The sequence below is a fragment of the Chelonoidis abingdonii genome, chromosome 7, assembly GCF_003597395.2.
Source record: "Chelonoidis abingdonii isolate Lonesome George chromosome 7, CheloAbing_2.0, whole genome shotgun sequence".
Taxonomy (NCBI): Eukaryota; Metazoa; Chordata; order Testudines; family Testudinidae; genus Chelonoidis; species Chelonoidis abingdonii.
The window spans coordinates 107,901,946-107,924,527 of record NC_133775.1 but is presented as its reverse complement, the minus strand read 5'-3'; the positions used below and the strand labels follow the sequence as shown (position 1 = coordinate 107,924,527).

Sequence of the window (22,582 nt, the reverse complement as noted above, 5' to 3'; positions counted from 1 at the left end):
AGTCAGCAGCCAAAGTCTCAGGTATCTGGCTTGACTGCCTTGCAGTGTCTGCAATAATCATTGAAAGGGAGGTTGCCAAAGCTGCAATTTTAATTATGCTAAACTTGAATTATTCAATTAATTTATATTTAATAGAACCACGTGATGTACGGTGTGTTTATAGAAAAATGATTAAAAACATATTTAGCAGCTGCCTACACATTACATGCTGATTCATCTCTAATAATACGATTTTAATATTCAGCTGACATTTAACAAACAAACAATCGCTTTTACTAAATGTGTGTAACGACTGCCATCACAATGCCAAGCCTTTCCTGGGCTCCTGCCAGGTGGGGAAAATAAAATTTAGTGAAGCTATTTTTACCATCAAGTTTCCTGCATTTTATGTGCTAACATAATTATACCAAAAGAGCCTTCCCTGGCAATATGTCAGGTGAGCGACAGGAAAGAACTGCATTGATAAGGTTAGCTGTCAGCTGTGATCCCCTTCTGTGTGTGTGATTCCCCCAGGGACAGCTTAGGTTGAAATTCATCCCTGCCCCATGCACAAGGTTCAGTCAAACAAGTTTGTTATTATTTTTTATTTGTATTATCATAGTACTTAGGAGTCCCAACCATTGACCAGGGCCGCACTGTGCTGGGCAGTGGATAGTTCCTGCCCCAGAGTGCTGACGATCTAAGTATAAGACAAGAGACAACAGGTGGATGCAGACAGACAGGAAAATACAAAGGAACCATGAGACAATATTGGTCAGCATGAAAGGCTGGTCTCAGCTGAACAGCAGCCTAACCGAAGCAATTCCGTCCATGTAAGCCCTGTTTTGGGAGTGCTCAAAATATGGCTTACGTGGGACTTGAGCAGGTCACAGGCCTTGTGCCTTTTCCCTACATAGTGGTGAATTTCACAACTAGTGCACACCTAACATAGTAGGCATCAGTGTAATCACGTAGACAGCTGTTGTACTTAATTTTACTTTGAGCCATGGAGTATTTAGAAAACCAATTAATAATTCAGTATTTTATTTTAAACAAGTTATATCTTCCTGTTTCAACAAGGTTCAACATGAAGGGTCTAATTTTGAACTGCCTACCCATGCACGACAGAATTAGAGGAATGTGGGAATAAGTGAGATGAAAATAGCTACTATGCACTTCCTAATGCCAAATTTTAATTGTATCTGTCATTAGCTAGTAAGTGATAGTCAAATTAGAGAGTTTAACATTTTAAGGAACAAGAGCCAGATCTCAGCTGGTATAAACTAGCGCAGCTCCAGCGAAGAGACTGGAACTACACTGATTTATGCCAGGTGAGGACTGAAGGATTAGGAATTTCAATGGGACCTGTGTGTGCATATCTAAAGGCAGAATTAAAAAATAAATGAACAGATGAATAAAAACCAGACTCGCAATCAAAGAGAAAGTATCAGCACAACAGCACTAAAGTTACATATCCAATTAGCACTCTCCATTCATGGCTGGTGAGAATGAAGGAACTAATGATGCACACATGATTTTGCACAGTAGAGCATTTTAATTAAATCACTTGGTGTACAATAATATTCCTGGGTCTAATAAGGTAGCTAATCAGGCTAATAATTGTATCAAAGAGTGAGATCTTTGAATGTTAGCAAATCAAAAAAATGAACTGGGAACACATGTTGACATTCTGGTTTATTTTGTCTTCAAGGAAAACAAAAATAAGGTCACTGATATGACCTTTCAATTGAGTCTTACATTTATATGCTCCTCCTCCTTTATGACACTTAAACTGTCTTTGGATAGTTGCTGCCCACCCTGGAATTTTGTAAAAACCACCACATACGTTTGAGTCATTAACATAACACCGATATACAGTGAAACCCCGCTATAACGCGATGTTTGGGGTCCAAAAAATTCCATCGCGATAAATGCGGGGTTGCGGTATAGCAGGGTTTCAAGCCGGTCAGTTTAAGTCAGTGGTCCCCAACGCAGTGCATTGATGTGCACCGCCTAGTGCCCCTAGTGCCTAGTAGAGGAGAAAAGCCACGGCCCCACACCTGCCAGGGACAGAGAACTCCAGGGCTGCGGCACCGGTGCTCTCTGTCCCCAGCAGGCATGGGGCCGCAGCTTCTCTCCGGCTTCAAGAGGAGCCGTGGCCTCGCACCTGCCAGGGACAGAGAACTCCAGGGCTGCGGACGCCGGTGCTCTCTGTCCCTGGCAGGCACGGGGCTGCAGCTCCTCTTGAACCCTTAAGCACATGCTTAATTTTAAGCATGCAAATTATCCCATTGAAGTCAATCCTAGTTACATCAGCAGAGAAGTTGGCTCATAACATTTATTTTATAAGTACGATTCTATTTCAGTATTAAATGTTCTTTAATATCAACAAGAGTAATATGTTTAGAAGGAGAGAAAGTGACGGCAATCGGTTTGAAAACCCCATAGTGATGTTGCACTCCAACCTCTCGTAGACAACATTCAGTGCTCTCCTGTCAGGCATGATTAGAAATCGTCTTTGTGTTAGACACAGAAAAAGTTATCGGCACTACACACCAACCACTGGTAAAACTAAGCTCATATACTGATAGACTGTCTAGCATTTAGATGCTAGGACTGCTGCTGCACCAACACCTAGTGTGACATAAGGTTGAAGAAACAGGGAAGTCACATAGGGGCTTACTCCCTTCATCTTCCTATCAGTTTATATAAGATTTACGGGATGCATAGGTCTTGTGTTGTCCTTTGATACATTTCACGCAGAAAGAACATGGAGCACCCAGAAAGCATCTGTTCTACAAACTTATTTCTAGAGTTTAAGAAAAAGACTCTCAACAAAAGCAATTAATGAGCGTGCAGAACTCTTAGGAGGAAATACGAACTGCCTCGCCCTGTTGAACTGGCTACTTAATAGCAGTACTGCAATGAGCTGCAAAACTTGCAGCAACATCACTTACTTTTGTTCTAAATAAAAGAAAAAATAGGGAAATGGAAATTAAAAGCTATTCACTTTGGATTTCAGAGCAGCATCCATTTTGAAGCACTGTTTTAATAACTGAGGCATAGCAGGCCTACTTTTTGTTAGTCTGGTTGGTAAAAAGTGGGTAAAGATTCGTGAATTGTTACAACAATCTGTTGTAGAAAAATATTTAAGAAAAGATAGGAGGAGATAGAATGATTGAATTGATTTAAACAGAAAGCATCTACTAATTCCACTCAAGGATTGCGTTCAAATCATGCCTAGTGAACAATAGGAATAGAGGATGAGAAATCAATGAACCAAAATTGGTGTAAAAAATTAGGCCAAATAGATGGACAGAATAATGAGAGGACGGATTATTTCACCATCGCCCTTCCGGGGGCCTGAAAAAAAAAATTCTCAGGGGGTGGAAATTTTTTTTTTTTTGCCATCATTGCAACTGTGGCAGAGGGATTGTTGCCCTGACACCAGATCACTGATATTCCAGTGGGAACACTCGACTATGGTGTCTGCGCTAGCGAGTACACCAATATCATACATTGGAGGTCCTAATTGGTCTTCCACTCTCTCATGTGCTCCTTTCTGCATCCATCCTTCTTCTTCCTGTCCTCTCTCTCAGCTTTCCTCCTAATCCTGAAATCAACTGCACAGCAAAGCAACGGCACAGTGAGGTGAGACAGCCCACCAAGCTCTGCTCAGCCCGAGAAGGAGCAGTGAAGGACACATGCCTCACAAATCAGCCAAACAATATCTCTGACTGGGGAGATTAGCCAGGGTCTAGAGCAAAAGCTGTTGGTCAACCTGTTAGCCCAAAGCATCTGTCCGTGACTGACCAGCCACCCTGTATCCTGATGATAACAACAACAAAGGCTGTATTTCCCCCATCTTTACTGTCCTATCTCTTCCCTCCCTTCTGTGTCTGACTGTTCTGTCTAAAGCAAAAAAAGTGAATCATTCTCATTTCAGAATCGAATAACAAAACTAAGCCCTTTCTTCACCACCCAGAGGGGCTTTTTAACTAAATAAAAAACCAATATTCACTGTATTCAAAAAGGGAGTTTAAAAGATTTTAATTAAGTTTGCTTTGCATAATCACTCAAGTTCCGTTTCAGTACTCTTTATCTAGTTTTTTTTTTCCTCCCTTTTGTGTATTTCAAGCAATTTTTAACCTTTGGTGTGAATTTTAAAGTGTGTTTGCCATGGTACTAAGCAGGTTACGGTCTCCGAACCTTGTTTAAAACTATTTAACATTGGACAGTAACAAAGTAATGTTAACACCTTTAACTCTTTGGGATTATTCACTCCATCTAAATTAAAACAACAGTATGTTATGTCCAGACATATTATCTAAAACACCGAAGCAAGCTGTGAAAGCATATTCACTTTCTTATTCATGGGATTTGATCTCATCACACTACAGCATTCCTAACTTTGTTAGAAAGCTCTTAGTGAAAGGGGCATTGGCTAACACAGTCCTCACTTTGATTGAAAAATAAGATCAATCCCAGTTCCATTAAAAGAAGAGGGATGTAGGAAACAGGAAATATTTCCATGCCAAGATTCTAAGAGGACCCTTTGAAAATGGTTCAGATGTTTTCACACAGTAAAGAGAGTTGAAAGCACCTTTTAACATTTTACTTTATATGAATACAGTGTAGTGCAAATAAAATGATAATGTGAATGGATTACCAGAATAGTACACCGCTACCTCGATATAACGCCACCCGATATAACATGAATTTGGATATAATGCAGTAAAGCAGTGCTCCAGGGAGGCAGGGCTGCACACTCCAGAGGATCAAAGCAAGTTCAGCATAACACGGTTTCACTTATAACGCAGTAAGATTTTTTGGCTCCCAAGGACAGCGTTTTATCAAGGCAGAGGTGTACTGTGAAAACCACTACCTACCTGTACCATCTTGGCATGCAGAAAAATCAACTCTCCAAAAGTTAGTTGTTTAAAAGGGCTATTTTATTTATAAAACAAAATTTACAGAGTAAGAGACAGAACTATGCTGATCTTTTGCTGAATGAAAGAAATGACAGTTAAAAAGGAAAAAACTTTACTGATTTGAATGATTTAAACAAAAATATATTACAAAGTATCTTTTCCCATGGGAATGTAAAGTCTAAAGGAATCTTTATTTGGTTCTATTCTCTCTTTTCATCCGTGCAGGTATTATATATGCTGTTTTCATGACACTGCTACTGATTTTTTCACTGATCTCATGTACGTCACTCAGGGATGAATTCGGTCAATGTAGCAAAATGCCAAGGGGTCTGGGCTACAGCAAGATCCCTGATAACTTTATAAGGCACCGTCACTGCATAAGAAATTTCACTGGAGTTGGTCAATATTTTTCAGCTGAAGACTGCTTTTTTGGTTTTTTCTTTTTAAATTGGAAAATGGGCTTTTTTCTAAAACGAAAGATTTTGCAAATAACCTGACTTTTCCAGACTGTATCCTTTTCATGACATTTTTCAGTGAAATTATTATTAAAATGTCAAAATTGTTATTTTTTTTTATTCACCAAAACCCAGGTTTTAAATGAATCATTTTTTTCTATAAATGTTTAGATAATGATTTTGAGCCTTCCTGACTAGTGATTTAAATCACGATTTAAATCAAATCCGCTCTGCCTGTGGTAGTGGTGGCACATGTGCAGTTCCATTAGCCAGACACCCTATTGCCCTCTTATGCACTATTCATCATGCTTTAAAAGGGCCCGTCCAACTTATTTATAGCGCCTAGCTTAGATAACAGCTGCCTCCACAATTCATACTCAGCTAGTGAAATTAGGCTGCCAAATACTGATCTTTGGATGGAATGATAAAGATAATCAGCCTTAGTCTTCACAGAAGAAGAAAGAAAAACAACCCTGAGAGGAAGGCACACAGTAATAAACACTATCAGTTGTTGCAGTGTAACAGAATTTGGAGACATTTTCACAAAAAAGCAACAGCATGCAACTAATCTGTCCCGGATCACATTATTGCCTGAGGATACTATAAGAAGGAAAGAGAGAAACTCAAATGTGAATGAGGTATTCTGCTAGAACTTCCCAGTACAACTTGCCATTTAGGGCAAGACATGCATGCCTGGTATTTACAGAAGAGTCTGAGGCATAACATTGAGAGAAATTATTCACGCTAAGATTGTTCATGTGAAAACGTTACATCCTCTGTAGTGCTGCAAAGGTCACTGACATCTGCAACGAGCTAGTCTATAAGACAGTCTTTAAGCCTCAGATTTTTTTTATTGAAATTGAAAGACTGGGCTACATTTTCAGAAGTATAATCTGGTTTTATGCTTGTATTTTAGTGCCTGTTGCTCAGATGCTGGTGCAATTCAGAGGTACAAAGATTTAGATTTCCATCCATCAGCAATGAAGCTGAACTCCATCTTGCTGAAAATATATCCAGTTCGTCACCTGTGTTCCTTCTGTGTGCTTAACTTCATCTCTTTTAATACCTATATGGCCATCGTCACCAGAACATCTAAGTGCCTAGCAATCTTTAATTGATTTACCCTCACCACATCACCACTGTGAGGTCGGGCAGTGCTAACTCCACGGTACAGTTGGAGAACTGTGGACAGAGAGTCACTTAAACCTCCTGCCTCGAACATTGTGACCTTGGACAAAGAAAGTCCGTGGCAGAGCAGGGGATTGTACCTAGTTTTCCCAAATCCTCGGCTAGCGCCCTGACTCTCTATAACTTCAGAGGACTTAATCCCGGTGATGTCACCAGGATTACTCAAATGAGTAAAGTGCATGTGCATAAATCACTGCAGGGTTGAACCTAATTTTGCAAATCTCTCACAAAACTATTTTTCAATGGTAGCCTCAATCAGCTGCTTTAAGGACGGGTCACACATTCTCGAAGGAGTTTCATCTCCTCTTTCTATCAAAGACTTGCCGAGACGGTGTGGAGTTTTGTGAGAACAGAGATTAAGGGTGTGAGCCAAAACCCACTGAATGAACAAGAGGTTTTCCATTGATTTCAATGGGTTTCAATGGGATTTTCAATGGTTCTTGGTAAATGAGATCTACCATCACTTCTGTGGTGTTATCTACAAAGCAGCCTGCAGAGCCATCCCATGCGGTGGCCGTCCGGTCTACATCCCCTGTCTCGACGAAGAGAGCATTGCCTTTCTCAAGCAGCATGAGGCCTTTGATGACCCAGATGCCGCTGACCATTTGATCGAATCTTTGGACACGGCTTGCTGAGCCAGATGGGAGGAGACAACCGAGAGGATGAGCTTTACCCACTCCAGCCGCAAATGCTGGAATCAGTGCCAACGCCTTGGAGCAGCGCAGCAGCCACCTGCACTCTGCCGACCCTCAGTGACACCCAACCAGGTAGCAGGACACCTACCTAAAGTGGCCGGAGCATCTTTGGAGAAACACGTGCGAAGACAAGTGAGCAATGAATGGCGTATGTTGAAACGTGTACACCAGATCAAAAGCTGCCCAGAACCATTCACTGTAACAGAGCTGGGCAGCATCAAGCGTGGAACAGCTGTTGGTTATGACAACATATCTCCAGAATTTCTGAAAAACCTTGCCCCTCCCCTCCCCCCATGCTCAGCTTTGACATGTGAAATTCTTCACCAGGGTCATCAGTGAAGGGAGGCTACTGAAAATATAGGGCACCACAAAAGTCATTGACCTCCTAAAGCCCTGAAAGGACCCAAGTCAAGCATCAAGCTATCATCCCGTATCACTATTGTCAGTGTTCTTCAAGGCACTGGAGCGCTTGGTCCTGCAGTGCATATTACCCAATATGGAGAGAATTTTGAGCCCTGACCAAGCTGGCTTTCGCCAAGGCAGTAGCACATGTGATCAAGTACTCGCACTGACCACATTCGAGAAATTTGAAAACAAGCACTGTTTTCATCGATTTAACAGCAGCATACAATACGGTATGGCACACTCGCCTGCTCGTGAAGGTATCACGGGTCCTGCTACCCTGGGTCACAAGTGTCATTGAACTGTTCCTCCATGATAGGCAGTTCAGACTCCATATGGGGGAGAAGACGAGTGCTTGGAGACGACAGAGCAATGGGTTACCCCAGAGCTCTGTGCTGTCTCCAACCCTGTTCAACCTTTACATCAATGACCTGCCAACAATGGAGTCACAAAAGCTCATTTACACAGACGATATCTGTTGTGGTACCCAGGCTCGCCCCTTTCCAGAGCTTAATGCTACCTTAAACCAGGACATGATAAAATTAGCTGACTAGTGTTAAGACTTGGAGCCTCCAGCCAAGCGTCATAAAAACAGTCTCCAGTTTGTTCCATCTTCATCAGGCCAGCACAACCCGAGAACTGAATGTTTATCTGTATGGTCAGAAGCTGAAGCAAGAAATAGAACCAGACCATACAGGTGTGACCTTAGACTGAGTTACCATGCCCACCTGAAGAAGACAGCAGCTAAAGTTAAGACGTGCAACAATCTTCTTCACAAACTGGCAGGTTCATCACGCTCGTGCTCCAACTTTGCAGATGTCACTCTTGCCACCTTGTGTTCGGTGGCGGAGCACTGCGCACCAGTTTGGAGTCAATCATCACACACCAAACTGGATACACAGTTACATGCTCCCCTGCGTATCATCTCCAGCACCTTGCATCCAATACCACTCCCATGGATCCCAGTTCTGAGCAATATCGTTTCTCCTCCTATCAGATGAGAGGTTGCCACTGGCACATTACTGGAGAACGTACACGGCAACTCAAGCCTGCTGCTGCGCAATGACCTTTTTAAACCACCAGCTGCACGTTTGCCATCACGTCGCCCATTATGGTCTCATCCACCACACCAGGATGTTAGGAAATGCTCTGGTGAGAGGAATGGATCTGTTATAATCCCCAACCAGTCCCTCGTTGCCAACCCCACAGTTTGCCTGCCTGGCTTTGACCTGCCCCATCGCCAATAGTCCCTGTTGAAAAGGTTCCAGACCAGGCAAGGTCTTTGTGCAGCCAACCGGTATCGCTGGGGCCTTTGTGCCAGCCCTTTGTGCAGCTGCAGTGCAACACAAACGATGACGCACATTGTCGATGAATGCCTGCTGACTAGGTTCAGCGGTGGCCTAGAAGAACTGCATCACACCACTGCAGAGGCCACTGCTTGGCTAGACGACTATACACACGCTAAGTAAAATAAATAAATGGGTCTTGGATCAGGCTTTATAAGAAGAGGTGGAGATACTCTGAGGGTGTGTCTACGCAGCAGTTAAAAACCTGCAGGGCTCGAGCTGTAGGGTTGTTTAATTGAAAAGTAGATGTCTGGGCTCCAGCGGCAGCCCGAGTTCTGGGACCCTCCCATCTCACTGGGCCCTAGAGCCCGGATTGAAGCCTGAGCCCAGATGTCTACACGGCAGTTAAACAGGCCCACAATCCAAGCCCAAGTCAGCTGACACGAGCCAGCTGTGGGTATCTAGTTGCTGTGTAGACATACCCTCAGAGGGAACCTCCCCAGATAGGGGGAGACAAGTTCTCCTATTTGTTTTCAATAATCGCTTTTTGCTCCATAAATAGATAATTTAATATCAGCTCCACTGTAAAATTTCCAGAGCAATTATCCTCATACTGATTACTCTGTAATCTGGCCAACTTTACCCTCAAACAAGCAACATTTTCTTTATTCAAAGATAAGGAGGGGAGGTGAAACATTTTTGACAAGTTTTTTCCCTGAAATTTGGAATTTGGCTGAACAGCTGCTTTTTGGTCTAATCAGCTGTCAGGAGCTATGTATATTCTTCTGTCAAGAATAATCTATCTTTTATCTTAATTTATTCTGCATCTTTTCAGAAGAGCCATGTATTATCCAAAGACACCAAACAATGCAATCTGCACACACATCTTTAAACGTCTGGGAGTATAATTTGCAAACCAGCCTTTGCAAACAGCAGACACTAGAGATTCCACCAACCACTACTTGCCACAGGAATTGGATCAGGATAAGTATTAGCAGCACTAAATAGCCACAGATTTTTTAAAAAATTCTATGACTAACTAAAGCTGTGTTATGTATTGTACAATAAAAATAAGCCAGATTTTCAGCTCATGTAAACTGTCCTCAGCGGACGTAAATGCAATGAATTGAGATAGGCTAGTTTACACCAGCTGAGGATTTGGTTATTTCAGGCTCAGCTGTAACTTACCCGCAAGCCCTGGCACATGATAGCGCACAGTTATGCTGCCACAGAAGCAGACCAGGAACCAGATGGTGACTCTGAGGGTACGTCTACACTGCAAAAATAGCCCCACAGCAGTGAGTCTCAGAGCCCAGGTCAACTGACTCGGTCTTATGCTGTGGGGCTAAAAATAGGCACTGGGACTTGAGCTCTGAGACCCACTCCCCTCACCAAGCTGCAGAGTCTGGGCTCCTGCCCAAGCCCGAACGTCTATACTGCTATTGTTAGCCCCACAGCACAAGCCCTGGGGGCCCAAGCCAGTTGACTCAGAGACTCACTGCCACAGCTCTTTCTGTGCAGTGCAGATGGACCCTTAAGAATCACCATCTGCTCCTTTGAGCCTGTCTTGCTTGGGGCAGGAAGGGGTGGGTCATCTATGTCAACCCTACATCTGGTGCAGGTTACTTCCCCTGATGCACCAGTTCAGCGGTGCTGGATGGTGCACTGGAAAGGACAGATACAGGGTGCCACTCACTCCCTCCCATAGGTGCAGGAAGGGGGTGTTTCAGTTCAATGGAGGCTGCTCTTCCCTTGTGAAGTAAGGGAGCGCAAAACTGAGCTGTGCAGCACGCTGGATAGGGTGTATGCCTCAGCATTGCTTTCTCTCAAATACTGACACAATGTTAACCATATGTGCAGGCACTAGGGATTCTTGGTTAGCACGGGCTATGTAAATGCAGAGTGTAATAATTATTCTAATTCATCATCTACGAGCTGGCTGCTTTAGAAGAGCTATAAAAATAAAAGTAAAAATTTCTGCACATAAGGACTGGGGTCCCTGGTTTCCGTCCCCCAGGTGAGTGTGGGGAAGCGGCTCGTCAGATCACTGATGGAGTTGAGGGAAGTGGGGGGGGGGGGGGGGATGGTCCCTTCTCCCTACCCCAGAGGAAGTGTTTCACGAGTGTTCTGCTGAGCTCAGGCACTGTCTCTGGGAAGGGAGAGGAGGTTTGCTGGTTTCTGCAGACCCTCCCCAGGTCATACCTTAAAGTAACCTATGCTGTTTCCCACTTCTGTGCAGTGCAATGACTATGAGAGAAAGGATCTGAAAATAGGGACAGGTGCGGGGTTCTGTGGCACCACAATTCCTACAAGACCCTTACTGACCTGGGGCTGCAATTAAACAAGGTGGGGGGCGAACCAGGCAGCAGAGCAGAGGCAGGGAGCTGCTGCCCGTTAGCTTCAATCTATCCCTAAAATCCACAGGAGTAAGTGGTGAAACTCTTAGCCGCTTCCTCAGCAGACAAACCCTTCCCTCCGGAAGGGTACAACAGACTGAGTTAGAAATCAGAGATTTCCCACTCCCCTATGTGGGTTATTTCACAGATCTGGGACAGTATGAGCTACTGTGTCATTTACTAGAGGTTTGGCATGAATGTGCTACTCTTTATAGACTACTTGACTATATAGCTAATCCACTTTTACTAACCGAGTGAATACATAGTTTAGTAAAAATATTGTTATTGAAGAGGCTTTTTTTTTTAAAACCAAACACTGTCACCATTATTAGCCTTCAGATGAATACTGTTGCAGCACTTTTTGAAAAGAAGATCTGCAATCTATTCAGAGTCTTTAGAGACTATCATGTTAATTTGGCTGCCACACATTCACCCTCAGGGCTGAATTCAACTAAAAAAATATAGACATTCTGTACTGCATAAAGCTGCAGAAGTAGATACCTTTTAGGAATCCCTGGTGGAGAACCAGAATTTTATTTTATGGGGCTTTTTTTGTTACTATAATGAACCTTAAATCATTGTGCTCACAGATTCTTATAGTGGTTTCAGTATACGCAGCTAAATGTTAAAGTTCAGCGTGTCCGTTTAAATTCACACATTTGAGAGAGCCTAACACCAGGTTTGCTCAGGCCATGTCTACATGTTGAATTACTGTGCACCAAGCCAAAGCATGACTCTATAACACACCAGCTTGCTATGGAGTCACATCCCATGTGGACCCTGCTACAGCACAGTGCGAGTCCATCACACTCTGCTGAACTGTAGCAAACAGCAGACACTAGAGATTCCACCAGCCACTACTTGCCACAGGAATTGGATCAGGATCAGAATTAGCAGCACTAAATAGCCACAGATTTTTTTTTAAATTCTATGACTAACTAAAGCTGTGTTATGTATTGTACAACACAGTGACAGACGGTGGGACTGCTGATCTTCAGGAAAGATCAAGGACACAAATTCAGCCCTCCCGCAGTTGGTTTCTGCAGATTTACTTTGACATGGCTAGCAGAAACATATTATCATTTTTAAATGAATGCTAGTGTTCCTAGTGTGATACAGCATGGCCAGAGGGCAGCAGGGAGCCTTATTCCCTGTAAGGGGAAGAAAGTTTGCTATAGATTAATTAGAGCACCTGAAGCCAATTAGAGCACCTGAAGCCAGTCACATGATAAAACCTCCCTGCTTCAAACAGACAGTGTGGGAGCTGGAGCAGAGAACACTTCGAAAGGAAGCACAGGACAGTTTGGAGAAGTGCTGCGGTGAGCTAAGAAGTCCAAGACCCTAGGTAAAGGGGCACCTGGCTTGTACAGAGGGAGGGCAGGAAGCTCCCCACAAGCTGAAGGGCAGGAGAGGGAAGTAGCCCAGGGGAAGGAAGTGTCAGTGCAAGTGGTTTACCACTATCCTCAGGGCCCCTGGGCTGAGACCTGGAGTAGAGGGCGGGCCCAGGTCCCTCCCTCTCCACTCCCCTCCTCTAGGACACTAGTGGGGCAGTTAACATTCCACTGCAGGGGCAGGAAATGCTGCCCTGAACCCTCCCCAAAGAAGAGAAAGTGCGAGACCCATCAAAATAGTGCCAGCAATTTGCCACACTAGGTTCCCCAAATGGGGGGTTCTGCAGGCATGAACTAGTCAGGTCCTGAAGACTGAAAATTGCACTCACGCTCTCTCTCTCTCTCTCTCTGTATATACAATATTCACAGATTAACATTTAAACTACCAAGTGAATGCTACAAAAGTTTTATGGTATATTTGTGAGCTATCTTACCGTACCATTCAACTGCATCCCGCTAGCTATAATCTTGAACTCCGAAAGGCCTTGAATGCTGTACAGAATGGCAGGCTGTTTATTCGCTACACTCAGGGACTATTTGTGACCTGGTGTGATCTTTTGTGGAGAATACTGAGTGATTTGCAACTTGCCTGGTCTCCTGGTTAGATGGAGTTCTGTGTTCCGGTTTACTGTCACTCTTCTGCCCAGTGTCCTAGTGAAAATTAATAAATTGCACACATGGGGCAGATGCATCTATAATTCTCTGTCACACTTCCTCAGTAGATTAACCATTTAGATTATTCCAGTTTTCTGATCTGCTCTTTAGTCTGATGCAGACCCTAAGGAACTTTGCCTCTGCCTTTTACTCTGCCCACAGGGTAGATAAAAAGCAATGATTTTTTTCAAAAATAAATAAAATCAGATTTTTTTATTTACATCTCTTTTTTAAAAAAATTAATACAAATACAGGCGGTTTTGAGTTTGTTTGGGTTTTTTACAATAAGCCTATTTAAAATTTAAATTGAAAACCTACATTAAAGACTTTAACTTATTATATCCTATTAAAATCATTTAAATAAAAATACAAAAAATAATATTAAGCACTATATGTTTGTTGCCAAGTTTTAACGAAAGTCAAACCACCAGTGACTGGTGGAAGTCGCTGGAGTATGTACCTCAAACTAGAGTTTGCTGAAGTGCTAAACCAGCTTTTGACAGCAAGTTGCCTCACCTGCAGGTACAGAGAGAATATTTTCTTTATTTCAATTTATTCAGCTTGTTCAGTTCAATGATACTTCATTCAAAGCTAAGAAATGGATTGTGAATTGAAAAAAATAGGAAAGCTTGTTTTCCTCCTCCAGTCTATAAATAAAGACTAGATGTGAGAATATGAGATCTACTAATTCTAAAACTCTGAAGGACATGGTGACCATAAACTATCAGTTCAATTCACTAACTACAGATAATACTTCCTTTGTTTAAAATAAAACAGTTAATTTTAAAAGCAAAACATCTTTTGATATGCTTTTTGATAAACTTTTATTTCTTATGTATTGAGCACATTTAGTTTTATTTACTAAAAACAAAATAAATGCTGTTTTTGTTCTTAACTGAATTTCCATCCAAACAGAGCTGACTCAAAGCACAAGCAAAAAATAATCATTTAGTAAATTAAAGAAATCCATCATTCATTCTTTTCTAGCATAATAAAAAGATAAAAATTAAGAATCTGAATGTAAGTTAAACTACATAATTGCTTATACAAATGTGTATAGCTATAGTGCATCTTCCTGGTCAGCAAAAAGAAGCACCAAATTTATTGCAAAGGTTATATTTAATTGCAAATAATCATGCTTTAATGCAAGGGTAGGCAACCTATGGCACGGGTGCCGAAGGCGGCACGCAAGCTGATTTTCAGTGGCACTCACACTGCCCAGGTCCTGGCCACTGGTCCAGGGGGCTCTGCATTTTAATTTAGTTTTAAATGAAGCTTCTTAAACATTTTAAAACCTTATTTACCTTATATACAACAATAGTTTCTTTCTATATTATAGACTTATAGAAAGAGACTTTGTAAAAACGTTGAAATGTATGACCGGCATGCGAAGCCTTAAATTGGAGTGAATAAATGAAGACTCGGCACAGCACTTCTGAAAGGTTGCCGACCCCTGCTTTAATGGTTACCAACCAATGAGAGTCAGCCTCTCTTTAAGAAAATAACTAAAGAGTACAAATGCAAAACAAGATTAAATTAAATTATTTAAACTTACCTGCTTCCTGATTTAAATCATGATTAAAATTGGTGATTTAAATTTATTTGATTTAAATCAATCATTCTGTCTCCTCTACTTTTTTCCTTTAGCATCAACACCACCAGTCTAGTGTATTACTTCTATGGTGCTAATGCTAACTGGTTATTTCTCTCTTTGAATCCTATTTGGTTAAAGAAATGAAAAAAAGAAGCAAACAGGAGAGGAATTTTGGAGTTCATTGGAAAATATGGGACTGAAAAAGAAAACAGAAGGTCTTTATAGAGAAAAGCACTCAACAACATGCTTAACTTTAAGTCTGTAAGTAGACTCACCAAAGTAAATGTTCATAAAAACAAAAGGCAATCGTAACATTTTTCAGATTCCCCTTTATTTTTCAACAATTTCCTAATTTATAAACCATCTCTCATAGTAACCTTATTTGGGGATGTAACCATTATTTGCCAACAAAAACCTAGCTACATGAAGTTTCATCAGTTCATATAAGTGCTAAGCGTAGGCTAAAAAGTCCTTCATATTTGTTCCGATGCTTCTGAGCTACTCAGACACCTAGCCATTCTACATATCCCAATCCCCCGGTCAGCTTCCCACTGCCACGTGAACGAAAATGACAAATTATGAAGTCACAGATCAAGGGCTGCCTTAGAACAGGGTCATGTAAACATATCAGAAAACATTCCCCATGGCTCACTATGAAAATAAAAGCCAAAAAGCGCAATTCCTGATCATGCCACTATACTGCTACTCCACAGTGACAAGTAAAAGGAGTAGCGGGAATCTGTTTTCTGGTGCAATATCAGAGATAATGTTGTATGGCCTGTTACATGAGTTCGCCCTTTAAAATAAAGTGGGTTTTTTTCCGTATTGTAATGTGCAAAACAATTGCATGAGTCACAGACGTAATGAAATGATATGGGAACTCAAGGTCAAATCGTGCCTTGATTCACACCCTGTGCAAACCTAACATCAGATCAGTGAGAAGTTGCCAACTTTTCTGTTCAGTTTTGCATTTTTATTTTAGGTTATCTTTCCAAAGAAAGGGCTAGAAACAGATTCTGATTTCAATAAGAGATGTGCTATGTCCCTCCAAGGTCTGTCAGAGCAGAATTTGGCTCATAATATTTTGATTCTCTTCTAGTGGCAGTTCTAATGGTAACTTTTCTTCTCATAGGAAAGGTTCACTAACCAGAATGCTTAAACAGAAGTTGGTGATGGCAGAACAGTGGCTCTCCAACTTTTTTTTACTGGTGACCCCTTTCACATAGCAAGCCTCTGAGTGCGACCCCCCCCTTATAAATTAAAAACACTTTTAAATATATTTAACACCGTTATAAATGCTGGAGACAAAGCGGAGCTTGGTGTGGAGGTTCACACCTCGCAACCCCCTGAAGGCTTGGGTTTGAGAACGCCTGTGGTAGAGTGAACTTTTAGAAATACTTAATGTATGCACATACTGCGCAAGTCTGCCCATTTCATCTCCACTCTCCTGGGACACAGAGAGACAGTAAGTTAACAGAGCATACATGCTAATCATCACCCTAATCATTTTGCTTGTACATGGTATCCAACTCCTCCTTCCTTCCCATGTTTCTGTTTAGCTTGTAAACCATTCCATGCAAGAGTTGCCTCTTACCATGCATTTTTACAGAGTCTAGTACAAAGCCCCTGATCCTGAGTGGGGCTTTGGGGTTTTTCTACAAATAACGAATAGTAATATTAAGTGAAAATAAAGCATAATAAACTGAAAAACCTCAAGATCTCCATTAGCCCCCCCCAAAAAATAGATTTACAAACAATATGCCACACAATAGGAATGAAGGATTAGAAGCAAGTTGCCCAAACTTCTTGATGCTTCAGTGCATGGGTTTAAACTCACCAGAATGACTTCCTGTGTAACTGCGCTGTATGCAAAGTCTAATAGGCACAGCTCAGAGAATGTTATCCGGGTCAATTGCCAAGTGCCATGGAAACAGTGCACAATCTAGAAGTTCCCCAAGTAAGAAAGAAAAAAAAGTCAAACATGATTAGATACCTTGCTTGGAGTGAAAGCAAATATCAACATTAATGTTCTTCTTCTGGCCAATCGTTAGCATTTTCCATGATAACAGAATTTCTAGACTAGAAGTAGAGTTAACCTAATGGTCTCTTAAACTTTTGGATAGTTTCTTACACTACTTAGCACAATAAACTAAAGAAAGGGACTATACTGACTGAGACATGTCTATGACTGGACTCCATATTTTTTTCATGCTGTAATGTTTTAGTCAATCAATCATTATACAGTCAGGATTTTTTTTTGTGCCGGTAGGTAGGTCACTGGAAGATCAGTGATGCTAATTTGTCACTGTTCTCATACAATTGTCTCCTTATTAAAAAGTCAGGAACCACACTGCTATTTCAAAATACATATCACCTGAAGCAACACAAGTGCTGAGGACTTATAATGACCTTATTGTGTTGAAAGTAAAAAAGTCCTACTCATTTGTATTACAGATGCCAGTGTGTATCCCTTGTTGCATCAAATACCAGAGTTCTGGCTCCAGAGACTCTTTTTTTTAATACATAACGGGAAGAAGAGAGGAAACAACATTTTGGAACGTCTATTTATACCTGATTTTGTTCTGACCTCAGGCAATTAATTCCATGAATTTTAATATGAAAATACTATTCAAATGCTTTTTTAAAAAGAAAATTCTATATTTCACATGGAGAACATGGAAATTACAATTCAAAGGTGTGTGTCAATTTGGAAGGAGGAAAAAAAGAAAAGAAAGGATTGCTTTGAAGGGCCCAGACCCAGGGAAGCATAGAGAAAGTAACTATACAGTTGCTTCTTTCCAATAATTTTTTTTAAAAAAAAAAGAAAATGAAAATGTGATTGTTGTATCTAATTTTATACATCTTTTTCAGCATGTTCTGCTGTATCACAGTCAAATACCAATTTGATGCTTCACACACTTTTTCTTGGGATACATTTTATTTTAGCCCATAAAAAAAAGTTAAAAAACAAACCCCAGCATACAAGCATCTGAATTAAAGACACTTGGGCCCCAGTTCAGCTAAGCATTTAAGAATGTGCTTAAGTCCACCTGTATTCGCTTAAGCACATGCTTAAACAGAGGTGGATTTCTGAATCGGGAATTCAAAGAAGAGAGATTGCTGGCCACCCTTAAAAAATTCCACTGCAAAAAGACTAACAGTGCTGAGATACCACCCCCTTCCATTTGTTCTAACATTCCAGTTGAAATGAAAAGTTGACCTAGTCTTCTTTGTGCCTAGATCCTTTAGATGAAAGAGAGATGGGATAAATTCATGAGGTGGCCTATGGTAGTGAAGACAAACCAGTTCTTTAACCAATACTCAGGTCTACCACTGAAATTAGCACAGCTGAGCTCAACATGAGTAGTACTGAAAACCAAATGGCTGATTCTGCTCTCACTTTTACTCAGGTGAATCCAGAGTAACTCTGCTGAAGTCAATGGAATCACACTGGCCTCTAAAGGAAGTGAGATCAGAACCAGGGTCTAATATTAAATAATAATGAATACCTAGCTAGATTACACAGTCCAGAACCAACCATTCTGCGTGTGCTACACCCTTTAGTTAACCAGTGGGATTCAGAGAGTAGGAATATTTGGCCAGCCATTTTAGTTTGGATGAACATTAAACCTTTATTGTAAGAAGTCTAAGCAACTATTTGAGCCAAACAGTAGCATGTAAAAAGGCCTGAAAAAGTAAATGTCTTTCTTTTCCACAAGCTGGAGATATTTCAGTTTTAAAATGCTTTAAAAAATAGTAATGATATGTAATGGGAAGCAGTGTAAACTCCCTCTGAACTTCCTGGACAACTGGTGGGAAACATCCAAAGGAACTCTGCTCTGTTTCCCCTTTGGTATACAGTGTAATCTCTGAAATATCACAAAGTCACCTCCTGTTCTCCACAGTGTGTGGTATAACACCTTAGAAATTACATTCTCCTTCAGAAGCCACTGCTGTTACTTGTAGTTTACATGCACTGTGATTGCTAAGACTGAATTAACATCAGCATAATACATCTTGTTCTCTGCTATATACAGTAAATATTATAATCCCTGGGATTTAACTGTCAATCAAAGAGAGACACTTCTTATTCCCTACAGAACATACTGTATTATTCAGTGCAATTTCCAGCCCGGAAACCCTGGTCGACAATACATCAGCCAGTTCCTCTTCCTGTTCCTTTGTTTCTTATAAAACAATACAAATCTCTCGAGCTCAGAGATTCCTCTATCTTTCCCTTAACTGCAGCAAAACTCTCTCTCAGAGTAGTCAGCTTGTGCTAGAATGAAGGGCACTAACAAAATGTTTTCACCGCCGATATAAAGTATTTACCCACAGCCTCTCCTGCCTCACCACACCCCTTATCCGTTAATCTTCTGCTGTTTTCTTGGAGGGGGTAGGTAGAGCGGAGGAGGCAGCCATTACTTCCCAAGATTTCTTCTGAAGGCAGCAAGATGGCCCCTGTCTTCCAAGAGTGGCCAGTGCCAGATGTTTCAGAGGGAATGAACAGAACAGAGCAATTATCTTGTGATTCTTCCCCTGTCATCCAGTCCTGGCTCCTGGCATTAGAGATTTAGGGACACCTAGAGCATGGGACTGCATCTCTGACCTTCCTGGCTGATAGCTATTGATGGACCTGTCCTCCATGAACTTATCTAATTCTTCTTTGAAAGCAGTTATATTTCTGGTCTTCACAATATCCCCTGGCAAAGAGTTCAACAGGTGACAGTGTGTTGTGTGAAGAAGTACTTCCTTATGTTTGTTTTAAACGTGCTATCTATTAACTTCCTTGGGTGATCCCTGGTTCTTGTGTTATGTAAAGGGATAAATAAATTTCCCCTGTTCACTTCCTCCACATGATTCCTGATTTTATAGACCTCTATCATATCCCTCTTAGTCACCTCTTTTCTAAGATGGACCATCTTAGTCTTTCTAATCTCTTCTCAGAGGGAAGCTGTTCCATATCCCAAATCAATTTTGTGGCCCTCCTCTGTACTTTTTCCAATTCTAATAGATCTTTTTTTGAGATGGAGCAATCAGAACTGCACGCAGCATTAAAAGTGTGGGCATGCCATGGACTTATATAGTTGCATTATTCATCCCTTTCCTCATGGGTCCTAACACTGTTTTTTTGACTGCCACTGCACATTGAACAGATGTTTTCAGAAAACTATCCATAATGGCTCCAAGCTCTTTCTTGAGTGGTAACAGCTCATTTAGACCCAAAGGCACAGAGGGTAGGTAGGCACTCATTTCCCTTTTGTGCCTTTCAAAATCTTCCCCTAAAGACATTGGAGATATACAGCAAACAGACTTCTTGTTTGGATTTCTTTTAAATTTAACCTTAACTCTGAATTTCTTAGGTTTCTAAATATTTGGTTTGGAATAATCCCTGTAATGTTTTTGTACCTTGAAATTATATATGCTCAACCTTACATCCAGCTTAACATAGAGTTCTGTCTGGGAATCATAGATAATACACACATCAAATACACAGTCTCCAAGGGCTGAATGCTTCCCATTTCAGTATAACTATAGAAAATACAGGGAAACAGAGGATCCCAGAGCTGCACTGCCGATGCAGGGCAGCATGACTCAGGACATATGCACAAGGATAAACCTTACATCTCCAATATTCTAGCACTAGCTGGTGCCCACATCATGCAAGCCCTTGACCACCATCCCAAGTCAATGGTGGGATGAACGGGCAATGCAGCAGAGAGATTGTGGAATCACTAATAATCACAGCATCACTTCCAATTTTGCATCTTGAGCAATCTCTGCTTCCTTTTCGATTTCTGTTTGTCCCCTTATTTCCCATTGCTGCAGAGTTCACTGAGTTTTCTCATCAGCCCAAAACATTCAGTGGAAGGAGTCAAGTTTCTTTTGTTCAATGTGTTTTTGTTAGATAAGCATTTGGAGCCTGTTATTTGTCTTGCAAAAGTCCTGTTTCTTCTTGATACAGGCTGGTAGCAGGAAAGCCGATTTCTGTAGCATTCTACTTAATTGCAAGTCTTGAATCTAGTCAAGAACTGTCCGGTCTTAATATGCATGCAGTTACACTTCTGTCAAATGTATTTATATTTGAATATTATAGTTCTTTGTTGAGAGCAATTTTTTTACCTTTTTTTTTTTTGCACAAGAATTGGAATGTATTACATTGCTGTAAGATGCATACTAAATCCCCAGAATGCAAAACGCACTGCACTGTCACTTTTTTTATGGCGAGAGGGAGAGTAAAACTACAAAATGACCTCTGTATTTGAAATGTACAGTCATGCCCAGAGTCTAGGTCCTTTGTATATATTTAGGATTCTTATCCAGGTACTAACTGATCAGAGTAGTGATGCAATTGGCATTAGTTGCCAAAGGTCGCACAGATCAGACTCCCTTAAGGAAGAAACTTAAGTCTGCCAATGGTAAGGCAAGTAGAGATCAGCAGATAGAGATCGATCTATCGGGGATCAATTTATCGAGTCTCATCTAGATGCAGATAAATCAATCCCCAAATGCACTCCCTGTTGACTCCGGAACTTCAGCTCGCGAGAGGTGGAAGCGGAGTCAACGGGGGAGCGGCAGCAGTCAACTCGCCGCCATCCTCACAGCCAGGTAAGTTGACACAAGATACATCAACTTCAGCTACCCTTCCTTCTCCCCACCCCCCGCCCAGTGTAGACCAGGGCCCAAATGGGCAGCTTGTAGCGAAAAAGATACCAGTCTTCTTTCCCTTATTCCAATACCTTCGGCCTATGTCCAAACCAATTAACCACATGCACTAAGTAGACCGATTTAAATCACTGATTTTAACCATGATGTAAAACAGCAAGCTGGAAACTTTGATTTAAATAATTGAATATTGTTTTGCATTTACTTTTTAGTTATTTTCCTAAGGAAACGTTGATTGTCATTGGTTGGTAACCATTAAAATGTTGATTTTCAGCTAATTATATTTGGTGCTTCTTTTTGCTAACCAGGAAGATCTATACACATTTAAGAAATAATGTAGTTTAACTTTTTATTAGATTAATATTTGCTTGCGATTTGTATCAAGCTCTACTTAAATGGAAATTCAAACTCAATTAAAATGCACAAAACAAGCATTTTTTAATTAAATAAAACTAAGTGCGCTGGATATATATAAAGGTTTATCAAAACATGTTTTATGTTTAAAACTAATTGATTTATTAAACAAAGAAAGAAAAGTTAGGGAACTGAACTGATTGTTTCTGGTCACCAAGATTTTAGAACTAGTAGATCTCATGTTCTCATATCTAGTTTTTATTTATAGATTGGAAGAGGAAAACAAGCCTTCCTATTTTTTCAACTCCCAATTCGTTTCTTAGCTGTGAATGAAGTACTCATTTAATTGAACAAGCTCAATAAACTGAAATGAAGAAAATATTCTCTCTGCATCTGCAGAAGAGGCTACTGATGTCAAAAACTAGTTTAGCACTTCAATAAATTCTGGTTCCAGGTGCTTAGCCAGTGCCTTCCACCAGTCCCTGGTGCTATGACTTCCTTTAAATCTTGACTGCAAACGTGTACTGTTTCATATTAATTTTGTTTTAAATTTAAGTGATTTTAATAAATTTAGGCCTCAGCATAGGTGGT

At 41.0% G+C, this 22,582-nt stretch overlaps 1 protein-coding gene across 5 annotated transcripts in view; it reads right to left on the bottom strand.

Moving 5' to 3' along the window:
* Nucleotides 1-22,582, bottom strand: part of SGCD (sarcoglycan delta) — a 555,521-nt gene that overhangs the window by 382,993 nt on the left and 149,946 nt on the right. Inside the window, exon 1 of one of the 5 annotated variants that reach the window (XM_075068196.1) lies at nt 17,543-17,615. The exons of the other annotated variants lie outside the window; for them this stretch is intronic. The gene's annotated coding sequence lies outside the window, so the exon portion shown is untranslated. Of the gene's footprint in view, nt 1-17,542; nt 17,616-22,582 lie in introns of those variants that run through there. 5 annotated transcript variants of the gene reach the window in all.